This window comes from Osmia bicornis, chromosome 6 (assembly GCF_907164935.1).
Source record: "Osmia bicornis bicornis chromosome 6, iOsmBic2.1, whole genome shotgun sequence".
In the NCBI taxonomy this organism is placed as follows: Eukaryota; Metazoa; Arthropoda; class Insecta; order Hymenoptera; family Megachilidae; genus Osmia; species Osmia bicornis.
Genome location: NC_060221.1, coordinates 6,293,195 through 6,316,459, shown reverse-complemented (window position 1 = coordinate 6,316,459; position 23,265 = coordinate 6,293,195). Strand labels below are relative to the sequence as shown.

The window sequence follows — 23,265 nt, the reverse complement described above, 5'->3', positions numbered from 1 at the left end:
GATCATTGCGATACAAGCAGGGTGGGGGATGGTCTATAGATACAAGCGGCGAATATACCAGACACGCCCTCGAACGATCGAAACGCTCGTTTGTTCGATCATTGCATCGCATTGTTGAACGTTCACCGTGAAGAACTATTCGAGATCTGAATTTTTAACGAACGCGCGGTAAGAGTTCTAGTCTAATGGGAAAGTTGGCAATTTATGCACGATGTTGGTCGATCGATTTTGCAAGCGATGTGCCGTTTATCCGTCCTTCGTACGACTTAATCGGGCAACGAGCTGCGAAGCTGACTCACCGATCGCTCCTCCTGTCACTCCACGAAGCACCGTTTCGTTCTTTATTATACGCTCGAAAACGGTGCAGAGCTGTTTTTTTTCGCGGGCGATATTTTGCATTCCTTAAGGGTCAGTCGAAAGCTCGCGTTGTCAGTACGTTGGTGGGCCGCGAGGTATTCGAGGTTCGATTTACTGCACTATGAAACCCGAGACACGCCTTTCGAACCGGTGTTCATTAGTCATCCGCGTCAGAGGATCACGGGATCTCGAGTTTGCAAGTATAATATAAGCGGAGATGGAGCAAGGTAATCACGAGCAACGTGTTACGAAGCCCTTCAAAATTTTCATGGGACTGGTCATCGTTCTTTCGTCGACGAAAGCTTCGATGGTACCATCGCGTCTCGTTCGCGATTCTTCCTCCGCTTAATCTCCGAACAGATACGCCAAGTCGAACGTGTGCCACCGAGGAGACTTTAATCTCGCTCGATGATCGTTCCCTCGGGATAAGGAAGCACCAGGTACACGCTTGTCCGAAGAACGAACTCGTGGGCGTGCGATAAACATCGACAAACGAACTTCCAGATTTCACTCGATCTCTGTGGACCGGGTAATGATTTTTCGAATGGTAAATTCGGTGTCAGCAGTTTGCTGTCTCGTTTATTCTTGGATTTGGAAAATAAAATTAGGCTTATTTTTTATCTGTCAGATGAGGTGGAGTTGAAAGTTTTATCATTGTTTAACTCTCGAACGGCGGACCATGGAGAGAGACCCCATTTTCATTTTCTAAATTTTATATTATTCTTTTTTCAATTATTCTTCTAAAATTATACATTTAATTTTAAATTTGTGCCACTATTGACCCAAGCTCCACTGTTCAAGGGTTAATTGATAGGTTTAAATCGGAATGAATCATGGAGGTGTTGAATTTTGTGCGAAGTATCTTTTATTCGTAAGATGATTTTTGTTACACAATGCAATAATCAATCTTAATTTTCGTCGAGATAAATAGGATGGATAGGCTGCCTTTAAATATCACCCTTAATGAATTTGCCCGTAAGTTTTCGTAATTTTCCATCGAGAAATTCAATTGCAGTCGAGATAACTCTCTTAAATGAATTACTACACTCGTTTGCCTGCGACCAAATTGATTCCACTTCGCGACACGTGCGACCGCTACTTGAACCCGCCACTTGGGAATTGAAAGAAACATCGGTGCATGTGGGTAGCACCGCGGGAAGCGGCGAAATTTCAACGATGTAGCTTCCGTCGAGTGTTTTCGGCCCGCATGCGGACTCGTTGTTGAAATTTAAGGACACCGCAGGCGTGCAGGACTCGTAACACCGTGTTGTAACGCGAAATCGAGGAGATCGGAACAGCTAGAAACCGGTGAACGTACGCCAGCTGCCTACGAATCGTAATTGGAAAATGACTAATACCTAGCGATAGCAACGTTCAGACTGTTTGCGCAACGAATCGGTGGTAAAAACGATCCAGGCAATTTCCGACCCTTTTTTGGCTATCAACTGGTCTCGTTCGCGACTCTCTCCTACGATCTCGTTACCCGAAGTTTCACTCGATCGCGAAATCGGTCAGCAGCATCGTCGTTTGCTGACTTCCCGGTAGACCGGATAAAACTGTTGATTAAAAGGCGTGATCGTAGATAAGAATTTCAGTGCATTAAATTGCAAGTATATTTAATCTGGTTTTTATACGATTAAAAATTTTCCTCAGTTTTAATTCGTGCCAGGAAATTAAGATTTTATACAGTATTCTAAGAAATTCGTTTAATAATAACCTTGTTTACTGATAACGTAATAATAGCCTGTCTTAAAGAAATAACAAGTTAAGTTAGAAAGGTGCAGCAGGAATTCAATAGAAATTGAGAAACCAACTACTAAACGGTGAATATGAAATAAAATTCCGCTTGTCCTCACACTCGTAATTATAGATTCTAGTCTGGAAATACTGGAAAAACGTTCACGTAGGTGCAATAAAAAGTGTTACACTCCTATTAATTAACACGGTGATTGCCGCGCTCAAAATGGGCATTTCTTACGAGACGTATCGAAGCATTAATTATTAAGAATAGGAATAGTTAATTTTCAAATTTCAAATGTCATGATTTTTATTTGGTACCTTATTAGTATAATAGCAATACTATTGAAAATAATATTTCTCTGTCTTTTTTTTTAATTATTAGAGCACTGACTTCCACTGCACTCAACGTGTTAATATCAAATACCTATTTTGCATTTGGATCTTAATACCTCAGACATCAACAGTAAGCAATCACATTTCTCAAACTACTATCTAGCATCTTCATTAATATCCATATGAAAACTTCTACCTCGAAGAGTGTTTCTTAAGCTTCGAATGGGAGGAAAGAAATGTCTGGCTGGTTTCGAGGCCGGTCTGCATGAAAATCAGCCTGCCAGCGATCGTTTTCGGGGAAGCTAGCCGCGACAAGTCCCGGTATTTGCTTAACAACCGGTTTTCGTTTGCTTCGTGATGCTCCTTGCGAGGCGGCTCGCGATGAGAACCCCTGGCATATCGGTCGTCATAAGTCACTCAGCGTGTGGCGTACAAGGTACATGGGTCCGTACGTAGGACCCGGTGGGCCTTTCTCCTCTTTTTTAGCCCTTTTTCTCCATTTCTCCGTCGCTCTCGCTCTCCACCGTAACGGCTCTTACACTCCGAACACTCCCAGACTGTCCAGGACATCGCGTCGTATCCCGCTGTGTCTCGCGTCAGATCTAAGTGGTTCCTCTCATACGTTCGCTCGCTGATCTCTGCTCTACCCTTAATCCAGCATCGAATTCAGCCGGTCCGAAGGAAGATGGAAAACGCTGATAATTGATTCTACCGGCGACCAGCAGCGAGATACCAACCGAGAGGAACCAGCAGCAAGGGACCTAGGGAGACAAGGTACCACGGATGGGATATGGATGGGAATGAAGGTCGTAGATCCACCGTGATTGGAAGGACCCGAATAACTTTACACTTTTATGTACAAACGAAGGACATTATTTTGTTCACAGTGATCTTAAGATACACTTCGGTAAATCTTACCGATTGATCTTTGATAGGTACCAAGTTAACACATCGACTCCTACGCTAAAAATGTTGAAAGTTTCGTGAAGCAATCTTCAAGTATCAAATCTTGTCTGTTATTTTTATTATATCTACTATCCATAATTCTAAATGTCTAATAGGAGTAGGATTTCTAATTATGCAAATAGAAGAATTCTTTATAGTATTGGTGATGAAATTTTATGAAAAACTACTTCAATTATTTTTACAAGTTTCAAATAAGAAATCAAAAATCATTTTGACAGATCTAGTTATTCTAGTGTTAATTTAGACGTTCCACTGGATCAAGATATTTCACTGGGAGTCCGCATAAATTATCGGTGTTAATTGGTAATCACCAACCTCGTAACCGACCGTATTCTTAATTATTACGATCGTCGGTGTCATAAGCGGACGATCCTGACCGTTTGCGGCTGATTTGTGACCGACATTCGTCTCGGCCAGCAACGTTGGGTAATTAACGCGCGATCCGGCTTGGAACAGCGGCGGGAAAGTACGGGATAACGTCGATAATTGATTCCTGGCGAGTCTATATCAAGCGCAAAACAGGCCGAACGGAGGCCGATAGACTCCGTTAATCCAACAAATAGAATTCGAGCCACCTCGTGTCCGATGCAGTTAAGCCAACCGTGTAGCCTGATCCTGGTGTGCGGATACAATAAGCTCGACCTGTACGTACGTTCTTTTGGATTATTTTCTACGCTGTCCTTAATCCGCCACACCGTTTGCTTTGCATTTATCGAGAAATCGAGCATGCGATTAGCACTGTTACATACGATTTCTGTACCTGCCTTTAGCATTTTTTATTTAAATTCGTCTGATAGCGAGAGTTGATTATAGGAGCAGCGAGGAATTTTAATTGATTATTTTCCTGTTTCAATCTCGTTTATTAATTTTACTAATTTCCTTCGGCTCCGTTTCCCTCCGCGTTAACTCCCGATCATTGGCGTCGAATTAATCAATCAAGAATCCCGTGTCGACGTTGCCGTAGCTCGAGTATCGCTGTCTACTCGATCGAATTAACACGACTCGTTCGAGAGTCCGTCATTCAATTACGCCGCGTCCCTCGTTTTATGCGTCGCGAAGGGTCCGTTGCATAAAAATCATTTATCCGCTCGTTAAAGATTGAACAGGCATCGGGGCGTTCGGACAGGGCAGCAAGATTTAAGGGCCTCGTAAAATGTAAAAAGAGGATTTTTGCGCTGCTTCATGGACGCGGGACTCTCGTGTTTCCGTTTTTCGAGACTGGCTTCTTTCCTTTCTTATATTTTCATTTTTTTTAAATTTTTTTTCTTATTTTTCTCCAGGCGTTTGCCGCTACTTAGGTAGACGACAGAGGGGAACACGTTGTACCTTGCGCGACAACCACGGTGTCGTGTAACACTTTATTCGAAGTCTCGTGTTTCCCAGGCAATATTTAATCGATCCTGCCACGATAGAAAATGAAATCCGTCGAGGATCTCGACTGTGCGCATCAAGTCCCAAGATTTGACCTCGCCTCGTCTACTGGGTCACGCGTGTCTCACGACGTACCCCAACCGCTCGCGAGTAATTATTTCTCTGGATAAATTGATTCGATTTGATAGGAAGGAGATAACCATAGACACGACCAGTGTTATGTGTAAAACTTTGAACAATTTTGATTTTCAACCCTTTGGATCCAATACCGATACACTGTATTAACTCCAAAGGGTGATAAAATAAAAAATTAATTATCAAAGTTAATTACGTAAAATAAAACAAAATTTAACAGGTATATTTTATTACTGTTCAAGCATTAATTTACATCTGTTTCGAATTCGTGCAACAATAATTAACAGAATACAACTTTTGATGCGTTTCTAAACCTGGACGATTTCTTTTGCTAAAAGAATCATCGCCACGATTATTTCATCTCACAGTCTGGAACACGAGGCACCGTTGAAAAGATGGAAGAACATCCAGACGGAGTGTTTCGCACGTTGTAGCGAATTTTGCCGAAGAAATGGCATGGGTCCGATGCTCTTGAGGCTTCCATCCGAAAATAGATCCGACGAGGACGGATCTGGCGTTCGGCTCCGGAACATCTGTGGAATCAATTCCGCACGACAACCACCGGGGTAACAACGAATTGATCCGTTATTCTTGCGTCTCTTTCACCCTGTTTCCGGTCTCGAAGATATTCCAACGGTGAAATATCTGACGCTTGTCCTTATCCAAATGTCCTTTCTGACCGTTGTAGCAGTAAATTCTCCTATCTTTCGCATAAATAAAATCCTGACGACCGTTTGATACCCGAGCTTGTAGTTTTCTGCCCGGCCAGGCTACCTCGACAGCCTCGAACAGTGCTAATGCGTGGAATCGAGGTCATAGATAAACGTTCTGTGCCGGAAGTCGACTGTCCATTCACAGGGGAGGTTGTTCGATTCTTTGAAAATTCAGAGAAAATTCATCAAATGGATACAGTTCTGTTTCTCTAAAATTCTTCTGTCCGAACTGATCTCGGAATGCTGTATCTAGGAATGAAATTCTTATTCGATGAAATAGATACCTGTAGTATTTTGTCTGCTGGAATTCTCCAGGACAGATAAAAATGAAAAAAGAAGTAGAAGAAATGTCAATTGTGATAAATAGTAATAAGTATCGCTAAGTAATAACCGACGTTCCAATATGATCTAACCATACTCGGAGGAATATTACAATTAGTAGTCACCTGCTAACGATACCATTGGTAATAAAGTGTTAATGTCTCCAAAATGTACCACTCTAGAGTTCTAATGGACATCTGAGCAAACGTTCGAGTTACACTAACTCCTTTTCAACCTGTGAACCCTTTTCTAACGGGTATACTTATGGAAAATTTCAAAATAATCTCTTCTACACGAAATGTTTAACGAATCTAAAAAGAAACAAACCCAAGGGCTACCATATTTCTTCCCGTCCTACCTAATCTACGGAGCATCGATCACACCGATGATGCGCCAAGGTAACATCGCGAAAGGCAAATAAAAAGTTGGCCCAACACTCGATTAGAATTTACAAATAGACACGTCAAATCATCGTGAACGATTCATGGTGAAAAGAAAACCGCTAGACGTACGCACAGTCGAGTGATTGTTGGAGGAGCCGTTCTTATAGCTCGTTACACAGAGATCCATCATCCGTTTGGCTTAATGTTTTACAATGTTGTTTGGCTATCCCATTCACGGAATAACAGAACTATTTCTCTTCAACGCGATTGTTTTGACTGGCGTTGAATGCGAAACGCTGGACGAACCACCCACACCTTTTCCACTCGTTGCCATTTTTCTTCCATTCGTTGCCCGTCGCGCTCCTCCTCGTCATCTTACTTCCCGTTGCTTCTTTTTCCACGAAGAGAGCCGGCTTCCGCTTGCCACTCGAAACGGACGGGATGGAAGGATGATGATCCGCGTGTGGAAGGAGAGGACGTACAATGTCTATTCATCGGCGATCGAAGATGGACGTCCCTTCGACTTGGCTCCCATAGGCTCAGCCTAGCGCCCATTGGAATATGAAAATACCGGCAGGAATTAAAATAACACTGGCACACCGTGAGCACCGCGATCTTAAATAATTCATGGAGCTTTTTTACAGCCATCGGATCTCACGGAACGCCCCGCGCTCTCTTGTCGGCCGTGATCGAGCGTTTGTGTGCCCTCGGCGCTGGTGGTATACGCTTCTCGAGAGTTGCTTGATTTTACTTCTGCTCTCGAGAGTTTGGTTACTTTGACATTTCAGTTTGGATCGGTTAACTGTTTCGATACGAAAGATTTATGTACAGGATGTTGATTGTAATGGTAATCGAAGGAAAATAAGGAACGAGCTTAACTCGGAATGTTCTGCGCAGATAATTTATGACGGTAAAAGTTTAGACGAAGAATAGCGAAGATAAGAAATAAACTCTTCCATTGTCTTCAGAGCTATTCGGATAGCTGATCTTGAAATGACTCATCTTTGCAAGCTGACTGCCTCATCATACATCTGATATTTTTAGTTTCTCGTAGGGTTTCGGCAATCATAGTTAAGGATGTTGATTTTCAAACAAACTTTATCTTCTGCACTTTCCAAGTGACTTTTCGCCTTTTAGATAACAAAGATAACTCTCTATTTATTTCTGTATTAAACCTTCGAATGCCTCTACTTGAAATTCTTTCCTCAAATTTCATTCCATGTTAATTTTCAATTCCTGGTACCTATAATTTTTAAGTAAACAAGCGATTTAAATAATTAAACGTATGTGAACATGAAATATAAAATTAAAGAGGCGCCGGAACGGGTCGGGATCGAATGTAATTTAAGAAACTGCCAGTCGCTTCGCTCCTTAAATCAGCTTGGTTATCATTGAACACGCGTCGCGAGATTTCATTGGCACGCTGTTCGCGCGATTAATCAAGCCGCTTGCTCGTGTATCAAGATCGAAAGTGAAACTCCACGGCGTTCGTTTATTAACGGAGCCTATCGATAACTGTATCGCGTTCGACCCATTTGTCACGACGCCCCGAAAAACGCTCGCGGCCTCGAGTCGAGCGACGGTCTGGCTCTCGGGCTACTCGCGTGTGAGAACCGATCCTACGCTCGTTCCTCGCTAAATAACGCGATCGTTAATTAACCGCGAGAGGTTAAAGCAGCTACCAACAGAGCGGGCAGCATCGTAAATTAGGCAACACGCGAGCGATTCTTTCGAAAGCTCGCCTCTCCTGCAGCAGGCAATCGAATCGACAACCTCGAATCCGAGGAACACGCGCGCGTTTAATTGGAGGAGGCGCGATTTACACGGAAATTCTTGCGGCTTTTTTTTCTTTAAGACTGGATAAATGATATTTCAGAATAAGTAGTTGAGTAGATCTATTGCAGCAATTTTTTATTAAAAAAAAGGCATAGCAACGAAATTACCACTTTTTACAAGTGTGCAAGAGATCCTATTCCGTATGAAAATCCCTGTAATCTTAAACGTGAGAAATGCTCTTTCTCGGTGCTAACAAGACCCGTTTTATTCAAAGGAAGAAAAACCTGAACTGTTGTCAAGAACAGAAGAGAAAAGCATTATTCTTCCATTGTTTGAAATTAATTACACCGTAACGGGAAGAAGACAGCGTTCCTGGCGCGAAAACAAATGTCGTACAAGCGATGGAAATCAGGGAACGAGTTACACGACGACTCGTCCAGGCTTTTCTCTTCGTTTGAACAAATAGAAATTCAAAGTCCCGATCCAGCGATTTATGAAGGGGCGCCGTTTACGGTAGTCCCTTGGTTATCGCCGGCCTAATCTCGATCCGCGTAAATCATCGATACCGTGGGGTCAGTTCCGTCTCTTCCGACTTCACCGTCTCTCTCTCTCTCTCTTTCTCTGTACACCTCTTGGAGCCAAAGCTGATTCCGTGTAAATCATACGAAACGTAGCCGCTCATTAAACCCACGACTGTACATTATCGCGTCGGTACGATACTTTCTCCACGGTGCCACGGCTCGCCACACTTATCTTTATTTATCTCGGCTGACTCACGGCTAACCACGCGTGTACACACGACGAGTATGTCCGTTCAGAGGTAGACGGGCATGGCCGGTGCGTGCAATAATGCGAGGATTTCTGTTCGTGGCACGTTCGACCGGTCGAACGTCGCCGAGGACAAGCAGATTCTGGATCCCTACGAGCGTCAGCTACCCGTGTTACCTGCCGGATAAAAAGGTTATCCGGTCGATCACCAGGATCGTTATAATCCTTGCTGGCGTTTCCATTCGAAACTTTGCAACAGGATGAACGTCGGTGAAGAAGCTGAAAAGCAGACAACTCCAGTTCTCTGTAAAAACTAAATGAGAGGTCAGGTTGATTCAGCAAATAGGCTTGTTACCAATTACTTACAGGTCGAGAGTCTACCTTGTAAATAGAATAAGTATATTTACTTGGAAGTTGAACATCTCTAAGAAATCTTGACAAGTTTGAGAAACTTGGTGGTTCTGATAAATTGGCTTCCTGCAAAGAGTCTACATTTCTTGGAAGATTGAATCGTTTACTTGATAGTCTTCGTAAATATAATAATTTGACAAATTGATTTGTAAAGTAGTTTGTTGCTGAATTTCGAACGACCTCCTTATTGAAGTGCTTCAATATATTGATTCTAAGGAAGCAGAAAAATGTTTGTGAAAGTATTGAAAAGTTTTGAAAACCAGTTAACTTTCATAAATTGCCTTGTACGTATTGATAGATGTTTGTAACTCTCGTTGCAAGTTTCCAAACGAATCGATCAATGTAGAACTTTGAATTGTTGAAAGTATACTTGTTTAAAGTTGAATATTTTTTGAAAGTCTTGGAAAGTTTCGAAATCATGTTAGTCTTAATAAATTGATTTCTATTATAAGTAATGATGGGTGTTGATACAAGTCTGTAATTGTGAATATTTTTAAAAGTCAGAGAATTTTAACAAATGATTTAATCAATTCACTTGTAAGTAATGAATAATTCCGAAGCCCGCGATCAGATACGATTTGCTCGATAAACGGGCCCCGTGTCGATTCCCAAGGACCCCGGTCTACGGGGCACCATAGAGTTCTGCTGAAAGTAGATGTGCTGGACGATAACCGGTAGCTCCTGCAGTTCGTTCTGGTTGAAGGTACTTCATTTTTCTATCTTCTTATGCTAATGGTCGTTCAGCAGAGATCTTATACGGTTTAGCTGCTAGTAACTATCCATCTGTGGGTCGAGATTTAAATTCAATCGTTCTTCTTCAGAGCCAGAAGCAATTCATTTTCCCACCAAAACACGGAGAATTTTTATGCACAAACCGTCATGGTTCTTTAAACAGAGTAAACAAAAATTTTGTTATTATCCTTTAACATAAATTATATTAATCTTAAGATTTAACTGAGATTGAAAGTTAATTATTTATCTAATTAGGTAGGAGTCAGGTTGGATCCAAAATTCGGACTATCTTCCTTATCAAAACTTATTAGATTTTTACTCTAAAAATTCTACTTATGAAAATGAAATAAACTGTTACTCGTATCTCAAGATTAAAATTCAATCATTCTTCTTCAAACCCAAAAGCAATTAATATTCTCCTATTAAAAGACGAAGAATTTTCCTGCTGAAACGTACGCAGTTGTTTAAACAGAGAGGGTAGAAATTCTATTACCATCTAGCAGGATCTAATCCCAACAAATTACCTTAATCCTCCAACTAGGATAGCAACAAGAACATCTACTTAGCGGGTATCGGTCCGTGCAGCGTATAGGTCCCATCGAAGATCGAGATAGCATGCTTGATAACCGTTCCTCGCTCCGGCAAACAGGAACGCGAGCTCGAATGTAAATTAGAAAGCCAAGTGGAGGCGCGTCTCGATAGGAAGGTGGTAAAAAGGTTCCAAGGACCCCCCACGGAAGCGAGTAATATCGAGAGACGCGACGGGGCCAGGCTCGTACGTAATACGAGAGTATCGATATGGCGCACGTGAAACGACCCGTATAGAGAAGAACCAGGGTGCCCGGTTACGAACGGATCTGACACGTCGGTAAATTTCCTCGGTGATCACCTGGCCGCGACTTTACGGCAAACGAAACAGTCCCGTCCCCCCGTGTAGCCGGTAATATTATGTCGAATTTACGGGGAGAAGTGCGTTACGACTTTATTATGGGACGCCCGTGCCAACCTGGCAGCGCCCACCTTCTCTCCGCGCACCTTTCTCCGAGCGAGTGAGGAACGCTCCTTTGTAAATTCCGGCTTTTTATAACGCTACCACGTCGTCTATGGGAAAAACTCGCCCGTGGCGACGAAACCCTGGTAGCCGTTTAAATCGAGCGAATTCGAGCGAGAGAACGGCTTCGAGTCACGTTCTCGCGCGGATACGGGAAGTTCGAAGGGGCGAGGGTGGAGGTTTCTGATTTAGTGAGCGAAATTTTGGGGGATGAAGCTTGAAGAGGTAATTGATTATCGTGGAATGGTTAATGATTATTTGGGAAATGAGGGAGGAGGATGTATAAGGGGGTAGAGTTGATATTGTCCTGTGGTAAAATTCATTTTATTGGAGAGGATTCATTTATAGTTTTGATTGATTTATGTATTACATTAATTAGAATTATGATGCAATTAAGGGAATCGTATTATTATAGCAGGTGGGGAAATTTAAAACTTTTGAAAAATAACAAAATGTTTTATTTAAATTCATAAACCACTTTTTATTTATTTTAAAATTCTTGATTCGAATAACTTGTTTATTATCAAGAAAAAACAAAAAGCGCCAGAATTTTTATGTAAACCTTTCCGAACAAACATTCGTAAATAATTTTTTTTTAATTTATAATTCAGTAAGTAAAATTCGTTCTCCTAAAAACTTCAATTTTAAACTACATTAAAGAATCAATCACCTTACAAATTGAAGGCCTTAGGCCGTAAAAAATCTGCATACAAAATATCAAGAAAATTGAGTCACCATGAATGCTGACCAACGTTTAACATCCTCGACGTTTATTTTTTCTGTTGTCTGAGATGAACGCAATAACGAGGAATGATTTTCAAAGTAGAATGCAGTTAGTGGCCCGATCGAGCTGCTCACCCCGAGAAACAACGTATTTAACGATGAAACGTACGATCGGCGATAAGGCTCGTTACGAGTCACGATACAATAAGTGGCAAATTATCCGTAAATTGCCACTTACCGCAACGCTCGGACGAAAAAATCTGAAACTCCTCGACGCGTCGAACGGAATCTTTCGCGGGCAGCCCACATTTTATCGGTTATATTGCGCGCCCACGGTGTTTACGATCTCCTCGCGAACACTTTCTGTTACAAAATAACGTTCGATCGAAACAAACGCGGCCCGGTTAACGCGAAACGATCTCTATTTTATTGATACCTTTCGAGATCTCTCTGTTTCCAGAGGAACTTGAGAATATCGATCGAAATTATGACGGTTCAATCGTTTCTCATTTTTATCCCCTCGATTTTACAACTTCTATCGCGAACAATGTATTTCTGTTGAGGAATTTATGCCTGAAATTTATTCACCGCTGTGTTGTAATCCAAACAACGTATTCTCTAAAGGAATGTATTTTGTGCTTTATTCGTGAAAGTGTGGGATACAGAAGAAAATACGTGACCTTTATAAAGTATTTCGAAATGTTAGATTATACAAGAATACGTGTGAATATAAATATAAAAATAAACAAATTTAATTCATGGGAGAAGAAAAAGAAATTCCCAAGTAATGATAAAATAATTCATAATTCTACATTCTAAAATACTTCCCAATTAAAATTATTTCAGTTCATTTTCTTATTTCACGATAGAAAATTTCAAATATTATCTTTCAGAAAGTATTTGAAATACTACTGAATAGAAAAGAAAAGAGAATTCTTGGGTGAAATAAGAAAAGCTATTACAAGAAAAGAAAGTACCTACAAAAACAAGGATTCAATTAAACGATCCAGCGTTTCGGCATTGAATCCGCGTCATTTCATCGATTGTAAAACGAACATCGCCGGAAAGCGTGAAGAGGGTGGAACGAAAGCTGGTCCCTTTCGAGCGGACGCGACGAGTGGCCGGTCGATCGGCTTCTTTGCATAAAAATGGCCACGAATTAAAGCTCTTTTCAAGCTCGAACATTCGACCAACGCGTGAATAGCAACATTGAGCGACGTTCCACGACTCTGGGAAAAAGGAAGGGTGGTTGGTTGCGGCCGATTCGTATAATTTCAGCGCTCTTTGTAAAACGCACACGTCCACGCGTTCAAGTCTCCGAATACGAAATTTTCGATCGTGGCGCCAACGTCTCGATCATGCCTATGCCGATTAAAAACGATCAGACAATCATTCCATCAAGTCGTACGTGAAAAATTGTATAATTATACATTTCATAACGTTGCACATAAAAAAAATGATACCCTTGCAATTTACAGATGCAAGAGTTTTGATTAAATTTACAAATTATGATATCGAATGTATTGATATTTGTCTCATCTCTTTTCTTGAAAAATTGCCTGTTTCCGGTGTGCTTGCAGGGCGACACCCAGAAAACCGCCGGAACGTTTTCGGTTACCGTAATAAATGCACTCGTTAAAAGGACTCATGGGTGTCTGTTGGCCAGTCAGAATTATCGAAGTCTCAAGGAAATCTGACCTCCTCGTAGGCGGCTTTGCGGTGCTAAGACGCGTCGCCTACCTGTGGCCTGTGGCATTTATTAAATCTTATTCTGGCATCTTCTGCCTTTCCTTCGTCTCGGGTTACCCCGTCGCTCGTATCCTGGCCGCGTTCCCAACCAGACGCATTTTAGATACCAGCTTCGATTTTGCTGTCTTTTGTTGCGCGATTTACGGCCACCTTTTTTTCCTCTTCATCTTTCTATTCCTTTTTTTTTTCTCTCCCTCTATCCCCCGGTAACTCGTCTCAGCCACCTGCTCAATCGAACGATGTTTCGATTAAACGCTGAGTGGAAATCGTTGGAGCCTCTTCCGTAGGGAGGGAGTCTTTCTTCCGGAGAAACGGAAGAAGATTCGACTAAGGGGGTGGACTTTATTAAGTTCCTCGTGAAAAAGTCCCCCTTTTCGTCGAGTGAATAGGGATTGGCGGGAGGGAGTAATATCTCCTATAATTCATCGTCATAATTTCGAGACAGCCAGGAATCGTATAATCCGGTAAATAGAAGCGGAAAGGTTAGCCAGGTCGGATGAACGTGTCTTTTTCATTTTTGATAGATCGTCCATCTTAGATGGGCGATGATTTATTTTCATAATTTATCCCATGGCCGTGTAGCTGTCAATATGGCGACGAACGTACAGATCCTACGGATAAAGTTCACGTTTCGGTTTCGAAAACAGTGTCCAGGCCATTTCCGAAACGATCCTCGTCCATCATCGTCGCGAGACAGTTGCGTCCTCGTTGCGAGCCAGGAGGTCGGCCGCAGCGGTGTTTGCAAACTTCTGTGAAACGTCCGGGTTGGGTGCGTCGCATACGCACCCTTCACGTGGCGAACAATAGGAAGGAAGCTTGGTTTCGAGCTGGCAAGAAAGAAACAAGTCCATTCTGAGTGAAATACGCGCGTAACTGCGTCTTTTTTCGGGAAGGCTCGAGCGAGAAATGGTGTCCAGAAACTGGTCGGGAATGGACGGAACCCCGCAGCGTCGGTCTATCGGTCATTTAAGTCTCTCTCCTTGTTCCCTGCACTCTTCCTTCCTTTCCCTCTTGCCCGAGTATGGCGGGTTTCAAGAGGAAAGGAAGGATGACTCGACGGTCGCTACTCGCTCCGACCTTTCAAAGACACGGGGCTTTCGAAACGGAAGAGAATAGCCCGTAACTTTAGACCAACTGTATCTGAAGAATTTTTGTCATTGGACGCGTTGCTTTCTACGCTCATTTCCTTAGAACAAGCAGGGCAGATTGGGACTCTTCATACAGTTTTTGGAATTTCACGTATTAACTTCTCTTAAATGTTACTTATAGAGTTTTTTCTTTTTTCTTCACGAATAGTATATATTTACAGTTACATTAATCCTTTACAAACGTAGTATTTGAGTTCTTAAATCAGTTTAGAAAAATAAACTAAGTACGAAAAAAGAAGCGAATTATTTTCAAAGGGTTGGAAATAAATAACACATTGCTTTGTAGTATTGGTAAAAATTAAAGAGAAAATTTTATTCATACAATCTTCAGATATACAAAGGAACTTGTCCTCATAATACTTAATATGCTAGTGGTTGCTATTGCTGTTCCAAGAGAGGAATACTTCTGTAACGTATCACTAAACCGTGAACAGATAACGAACCTCCTCGCTGGAACGCTCGAGCGTTGAACCGTTACAATGGAAAGCTTAAAAAACAGAGACTTGCTCTGTGGCAGAGAAGAAGAAAGGAGGAAGAACCGAGTGCGGGAGACAGTGTGCCCCGTATATATTGCACCTGGATCGCGTTCCACGTTGCGCCGATATGGTCGCGTTATCTGTCGGTCCCGACCACCCGGCCGCGTCCCGTCGTCCGGTCAGCACACGATACACGTTGTGTACACCGTGGAAGATAGGTCGCAGGAAGTCGTAATCTTTAGCTGCTGGAGTATCTAACCTCGCGTTTCTCAGCCCGTGACCAGGTTGGATGACGCTCGATTATTCACCCGTTAACCCGAAACCAGGCATCCATTCGCACGCTGAAACAATAAGCCAGGAAGTTGGCAAGTAACCCGTGGGAGCGATTAGAAGATTTGGAAGATTCGTAGAAACTTCTTAAGTAGTTTCTGGTGTACTTAGAACAATTCCAAGTTGAATTGATATTATAATTTTTACCGATACGAGATCACGAATGCTCGTCGTTTTCGCTCGGAAGCGACGAGCGAGTAATTCACGCGATCGAAGCGTGGCAACGCGAAACGTAAGCTAATTTCACGTCGAATGAAAGCGTCTAATGCCGAGACGAAGAGAAAATCCGTTTAGCTTGGGCCGGGCTTCTTCTCAAGATAAATTGGTTTCGGGGGGGGATTTCTAAAGCGGCTCCTACCGCGCACCAAGTTGGAGGGTGCAAAAGCGGATCCTTTTGTAGACTGGCGGCCCTCCCTCGAGTGAGGATCGTCGGTGACGAAGAAGACGACGAGGAGGACGGGCTGGACGCTGTGAATGTCAACCGTGACCCAACAATGGTGTACGAGGAAGATGGAGCCGGGCTGCGACGAGGGAACAGACTTTCCAACTTCCATCACTTACAAAAACCTGTATTTCCGAGCTGCCGGTGGACGACGCTTCTGAGGACTTCATCCCGATAGACCTAGGTCTGTCACGCGTTGAAAAACACGGGAAAACAGAGTTTCCTTCCCCGTTTCGGTGTCGGTGGTTGCTTTATTTGGTCGCGAGCCGATGAAAGCACACCGAGACAAGCACAGCTGTTTGTTACTGAAACGAACGTGGTTATAATTTATTTCAATTTTCTTACAAATTATAGTATAATCATCTTACAATCTTAACATTTTTACGACCACCAGCTCAATAAAATTTACGACCTCTGTAATTTTATGTGTGCTTTTATATCTTAGCAGAGTCTACTGATTAGATTATCTTTGAATAGTTTCATTAATGCGTCAAGAATACTAATTTATAAAATTTTTAACATTTACGTATTACGAAAATATTTAAATTGTTTCGTGATAGAACGTAGTTTTCAAAGCTTCCAACAACGTCGGAAATACACGTTTCCAAGCAACGGGATGCGATAGTTGGAAAGCACCTGAAAGGACTTCGTTCCAATGGGGTTCGCTCTGTCACAGGTATAAAAACATGGGAAAACAGAGTTTCCTTCCCTTGTTGGTCAGCAGTGGCTTCATTTGGATTCACGAGACGTAGAAACACGACGTGATTTCATCGAGTCTCCTTAAATAGGGAAACTCGAGTCGCAGAGACGCGAGGAAAAAGTCGATCGAGGACGGCGTGCAAAGTTTCGTTGGCACCCTTTTGTCTCGCCGTGACTTCCCTCGCGAAAATTGTTCGTTTGCGCAAGTTCTTAGGTTTCTGTCGGCGACGAGGACGAGAAGTATCGTCGCCGAAGGCGTTATTATGGAAAGTTCGCTTTGACGCTCACCCTCGGTCAGGAACACCCTCTCTCGGTTTCGATGAAAAAGAACGAAATTGAATCCGCGGCGGCCACAATAAATTCGTCGAGGAAAAACCGTCGTCGCAGACGAGCGATCGGTGCCGCTGAGAAAGATCGATGAAAAACGGAGAAAAGTTGATCGAAAAGTTTCCTCTTTCCACCCTTTCTCTTGAATTATTCGTCGCGCGGAAAGTAAGGGTTCCTCTGGCGAGCCGCGGCTCGTTCGAGCGTAGGGAGAAACGCTTTTTAGCAAGGAGCTAGGTCGGCAAGTCCGTTCGTGCTAGTGACTCTTAAAATTTAAGTTCGACGTCGAGTTCCAAGCATTGTTGGCCAACGAACAATCGTGAATTTCTTCGGTCGGATCGACTTTTAGCTAGACTTCAGTCGGATACTTGCTGGCTATTGTCGAGAGAAGAATCTTTGCGACTCGAGACCGTTAATTAATATCGCTACCGATCAATCAACGGGTCGCGACTCGAGCCCGTGTACTTTTCGAAAATCCACCAACCGAGAGATTCGATTCGAATCGTTGAGCCTTGATGAATTTAATAAGAAGTGTTCGCCCGGTTGACGAGCAACCATTTCATCGTCTCTCGCCGTCGCACCTTGCAACGTGTTCCAGCTGAAGAATCATAATAGACCACCTTGTGCGTGCGCGGAATTACAGTCATCGTCATTGTCGCGCTCCTTACCCGTTGGGGTGACGTGAGATCGTAATCAGAACCAATCCTCCGTCGTGGTCGTTCGTCATTCCTATGCACCATAGTTGGATGGCTGCCTCTCCGGTAGAAAAGAGCCAACCCTCCGTTTTTCCCGGCTATTCCGGGGTGAAAGTGTCCGCGTCCCTAGGGCTGGGCGAGTTCCCTCGCGGCGCAACGAGACGCCGAGGATACCGTGCAAGGGGACACATGGCGTGTACTACTCGCGATGGTACGTGTCTGCTCGTCAAATGGGATTTTTTACCACGGCGTTTCAAACGCAACTGGAGGAATAGTTAATTTTTCCTACACGATGACCGTGCAGGCTGGAAGCTACGAGTTAGGTGGGTCGAGAGTTATTGATGTCGAAAACGCAGGGTGCTCGTAGGTGGTCGGCTGTTTAACCATTCAGGCAAATCATTTCGCTTTTATTGCAGAAAGAGAAGGATGAGAGAATGGATAACCGTTTCAGAGAAATCTATTGCAGGAGTGGGATGCGTGTAATAAAACAGTTCGGGATTGTAATTTAGCTTGAAATATTAACCCTCCGAACGGGGGATCATTTTCCTTCTGGATAGGTCTCTAGCTGGTACTGGAATTACCATCGCTATTTATTTATTAAGATATCCTCTCGTAAAAATGATACATGTTATATTTGTTCATCTTGAATATTTTTGAAACACTTAAATGCTAAATTAACTGTTGACGAATGATGTTTCGAGAAATCAAAATACAACGTAAGTTTCATTATTTATTATCAATTGCAATGTTATAATAGTACAGTCATTATTAATGTATGCTTGCAAAAGAAACGAAAGTACCGGATGTATCTGTCACGAAACTGCAATATCCTGTATCGCTCGTCTCCTATTATTACTCGTGAACGAGTGTCCGTCGTCGGTCATATATCGTTCCATAGGGTCGCGTTAAAAAAGCAAGAGTATAAAGAGCATGCGAGAGGTAACGAGCAAGGGTGATTAGCATTTTATTGGTGACGCGTCTCGCGATAGCTTTGGGCAGAGAAATAAAGGAGGAAAGGACGTTAAACTTCATCGTCCATCGGACACGCCTTGTCGCTGCAGGTGTGCTCTGCTCGGACGTTATTTATTGCACAAGGTCCGCGAGCCTCCTACGAGGGGGTGTTTCGTTATTTATACGTCGGACGCGACGCTCATTTTTGCGCGGGCCGGGCCGGGCCCGACGCTCACGGAATTCGTCCTCGTCCAAAACGAAGACGAGCGCCGTCGTTGCAGCCACGACGACGCAACACCATCGGCGCTCGAATGCATCGGCTCCGTGGTCCATGCGACGTGTTTTACACACCGGGTGAAACCTTAGATGGGGATTGTTCGGGCTCTCCTCGAGGTCCGTCCCGTGTCCTCGAAGTCGCTAGTAGATACTCGATCTTGATAGGAGGTAGGTCCCGTGGAACCGGTCGTGACTGTACCTACACGAGACATCATTAATGCCACCGGGGAACGAGCGGCGAACGAAAATCCTCGTCCGTGAGGCAAGGGTGACTGCCGGGTGCCTTCTCGGGCCAACACGATTTCTCCGTCTGCCAGCAACCGGCGAAAGAGAAAGGGGGGAAGAAAGAGAGAGAGAGAGAAAAAGGAAAAAGCAAAGGAGCCAGGGAACGAGGCGAAACCTCTAGGACGATAATTAGCGATCGAGGGTCCCGAGGAAGACTCGGGCCATCTCGTTATCCACGCCACGGCGCCCAGCGTGACGTCATCGCGCGTGTGGAGTCTGCCGCGAAAAGGTAAGGCGGTACGCGTCGCGTGCACGCGCACGCATAAACAGGTGTGCATGTACGAGGCACACGATGTTGGCTGGAGTAGCAGGTAAGAGGGATAAAAAAGAGATAGAGAATAAGAAGAAAAGAGAGAGGAAAGCAGTTCAAATACACATAGAAACTGATTCCATGAGGTTACATAGAGGTTGAGAGAATCTTATGGTTGTGTGAGATACGCTGGTTACTGGACGAAAGTGGAGAGGGAGCATGCGCGGCGAAGCGTTCCGAAGTCGACCGAAAGGCTTCCCCCACCCTAGCGGTTGACTCGATCGGATCTCGGATCTCCGCTTTCGTGTTTCCTCGGTTGCGCATTCACGTCAGTGCGCTCTTGGCCGTTGTTAGGGGTGGTTCGTGTTCTGAGTCGATTACTCGCACGTGTATCGATATACCCGTCGTGGCTTGAACTAAGCGTTGTGTCGTCGGACGCGTCGCTAGCGGGAGCGTGCGCACGAAAGAAAATATTTGGAGAAACGTGTCCGGTGTGTCTGTGCGAGGAGGGGAAACGCGTTGTGTGATCCGCGCTGCCGTGTGCAAGCATTCGACTCTGTTCGCCGTGACACGTTACCGTGCATACGTTTTACGGAGCTGATTTAGTGGCGGGCACCGGCCTCTGGTAGTGTATATACACGATTCAACGAAACCACGAGATAGAGGGAGAAAGAGAAAACGAGAGGCTGTCCGTGTCTGCGAGAAGAGAAAAAGCAGAGACCGGAAGAAGAGCGTAGAATCTGTACGGTGGTCTGCTTTTCTCGAGCGCTGCTACGTTTGCTGTTTGTTATTTCGTTTTCGTTTTCGTTCGGCCGATAATGGATTAATTTTCGCCGGGGAGCTTACCCCGGCGGCGGCTGTACCCGAAGAGAGGCCCCCCGAGCCCCCGAGAGCACAGCACACAGCACCGCGGCCGGCTCCAGAACTCTGCGATAAATCAAGGTGAGATCCGGCTTTGTTTTCGAGAAGGGTGTTCCGATAGCCGGCCTACCATTGACCAGCCTCCTCGCCCGAACCGTTTCGCGTTCTCCTTTCTTCCGTTTCACTTTATCCCTAGCCCGCTACACTCGCGATTATCTCCGTCCCTCCACGAACGCTGCAAACGAGCATCCACCGGCGTGCAGCATATATTTTGCGGCCTCTCGCGCGCCTCTCTATCTCTCTTTATTCTTTACCCTGTCTCACTGTCTCCTCTCCGGGCTCCGCTGCACTCTCGTGCATAGGGACGAACGAGAAACACATGCACGCAAACTCCACAGGCCAACCGAGCCAAGCACCCTACGTTCTCTTTCGGTCCTTCTGCATTCTGAATACCGAACGACAGACCTTGCTTCCAATTCCCCTTCTATTTTACCGATGCCTACCGAATCTCTTTCACCCAACCCTTCTTCCGCCTCCCTCTTTCTACCCTCGTCTTTCCCTTCGTTCCACCTACCATCTTCTTCTTCGAATCATCCATGCAAATCCGAGTCTAATTTTACGGATATACTATCTAACGATAAACAAACTTGTATCAAATTGTCGAGTTGATCTCTTTTTGGAAATGTATTTGCTTGTCGCGATGCACGGTTACGGTCATGAAGGTAGCGATGGGTAGTGTAGCGATGCCAGTTTATGCGCCATTGTTTCCTCGCGGAACATAATTGATACCCTTTCGAGATACATACTTTCGCGAATATATATAGGCGCGCATCGATCGTACGTGTGAATCGAATACGCTCCGAGTTGGCTTTATGACGGGCTGGTTATCGGAGCATCACGCGGTACGTAAATAATATACTACGGCTTGGACACGAGAGGTATTATGGGCATACTGCTGAAACGGGTCAGGTTAAACTTATTGTCTGACAAGTATTGACGATTATAAAAATTACTTACCCCGTGGAAACGGAGTACTACGTTAGATTTCATATCGTCAAGTTTCGAGGCTTCTAACAAGGAACGATCCCGAACTCCGAAAATTCAAAAAGATTATGAAGCATATTCACAAAGTTTTCTAATTTTTTTAATTTTCTGGTTCTGGATCATTCCTTGTAAGTATAAGCCAGGTTCAATAGGAAAATATTAATATAAGAAAATGATAAATTATAATGAATTTTAGATGGAAATTTCCTATGTTACTTTGGTGTATAAAAACATTGTCACAGAGATATTTACCCAGAAGTGTTTTGTTTGGCTGCCGATCCGAATCTTCGATGCTCCATTTCGAACGATCGTTGCTCCGTTTAAAACATTTGGTAATCGAGGTGACAATTTCGATCGCGATAAATGACGATAGCTTACGGTGGAAAAATCATTTTGTGGAACATTGTGTAAAATCAGTGTTCATTTGAGCAAGTAACAATTTCTGGTCGCTGCTATCGCGAGTTTACTTATCTATGAAGTCTCGTTTGCTGAAAATGAAATCGAGTACCGAATGACTCAATAAAATTAATAGATTAAATGCCTCTTATGATTTATGACTGATATTCTTATTTGCAATGTTATCTCAGTATTGGATTTATTATTTTTTAGGAAGTCCTTTGCATTATCAATAAGCAGAGTGATATAAAAATTAATCATATAATTTTACTTTTAATCAACTACATCGATATAGTGTTTTAAGATTTTCTATAATTTACAGGCGCGAAATAAATTTCACAATAATTCATGAATATTAACAGAAGACCATTTAAATGATTTATAACAAGCTTAACTCGAACCGTGTTCGCCGTTTGAACGTGGAAAATAAAATTAGCAGAGGCAAAACAAGATCTCCCATAAATTATGCATCAACGATTCCAAATTTGGCCGGATGCTTGTTAAACAAGTAGCCAATCACGGTACACCAAAGTTAGCCGGACGAGTCAATGCTAACAAGGCTAATTTGTATACCGTGATTAATCAAAACGCGCGAGATGGCGAAGAACGTAACAAGCGTAGCAACAGCAATCAATCCGAGCAACGTGAAGGAGAATCGTCGTTGCTTATTTCGTGACACACAAGCGTCCGGTTGTCGTATATATCGTTTTTCTCGAAATTTGCATAAACGTACGTTCGCCGTCGTGCATAGATACGAGCCGTCCTTGATCGAAGTCCTTATTCGTAAACGGAGCCTCGTCGCGTATGAATAACAGGTACGCAATTACAAGAGCGAACAGATGTCATCGGTAAACAAAGTTGACGAGTCTGATCGGGTTCGGGCAGCGATTGTCGAGTATTAACAACACGAAAGCGTACGTTGGTCGACTCGTTTCTGTGTTGCAACTATACGCGAGCACCTCGTTCCGTGACCAATGATGATAGGCTAGTGATCACTTGGAATCACTTGGAATACGTGTACATACGCAACGAGCTGTGTAATTTAGAAATGTTAGAGAGTTTCGAAGGTCTTGAAAAATCCTGATCTTTCGCAAGATATTGATTTTATCAGTGTTTGAACGAGCAACAAGTTAACCGGTGAAAGACGGTCATTCTATCAGGTCATTTCATAATTCCTTTATGTAATTTTACTTTGTAAACAGATATATTAGATATGATCGTTAACGGGATTTTCTACTTAGGTAAGGGTAAAAAGTGCTGAAAAGTTCCTTTTGTATAGCTGTACTCAAAGTTGAAATGTTGAATTTTTTATTTCAGGTATTATAATTAGATATTTTTAAGATAACCAGGTATCTATGATATATCCAGCTAGACAAAATTAACCAGGTATTTCTAAGTTAGATAAATTCTAATACACTCATCGATTTTAATATAAAACCCATGGAAGTCTGTTTTATTTCACGTTCATTCTCTATTACTAAATAAGGAAGAAACTGCTGTTCACTCCAAAAATCTTGAAATCTCTCAAATGAACAAAGTAAACGAAAGAAATAAATCTA

At 43.3% G+C, this 23,265-nt stretch overlaps 1 protein-coding gene across 3 annotated transcripts in view; it reads left to right on the top strand.

Annotated features, from left to right (window-relative positions):
• Positions 1–23,265, top strand: part of LOC114876847 (frizzled-2-like) — a 97,026-nt gene that overhangs the window by 37,133 nt on the left and 36,628 nt on the right. Inside the window, exon 1 of one of the 3 annotated variants that reach the window (XM_029188715.2) lies at positions 19,749–20,347. The exons of the other annotated variants lie outside the window; for them this stretch is intronic. The gene's annotated coding sequence lies outside the window, so the exon portion shown is untranslated. Of the gene's footprint in view, positions 1–19,748; positions 20,348–23,265 lie in introns of those variants that run through there. 3 annotated transcript variants of the gene reach the window in all.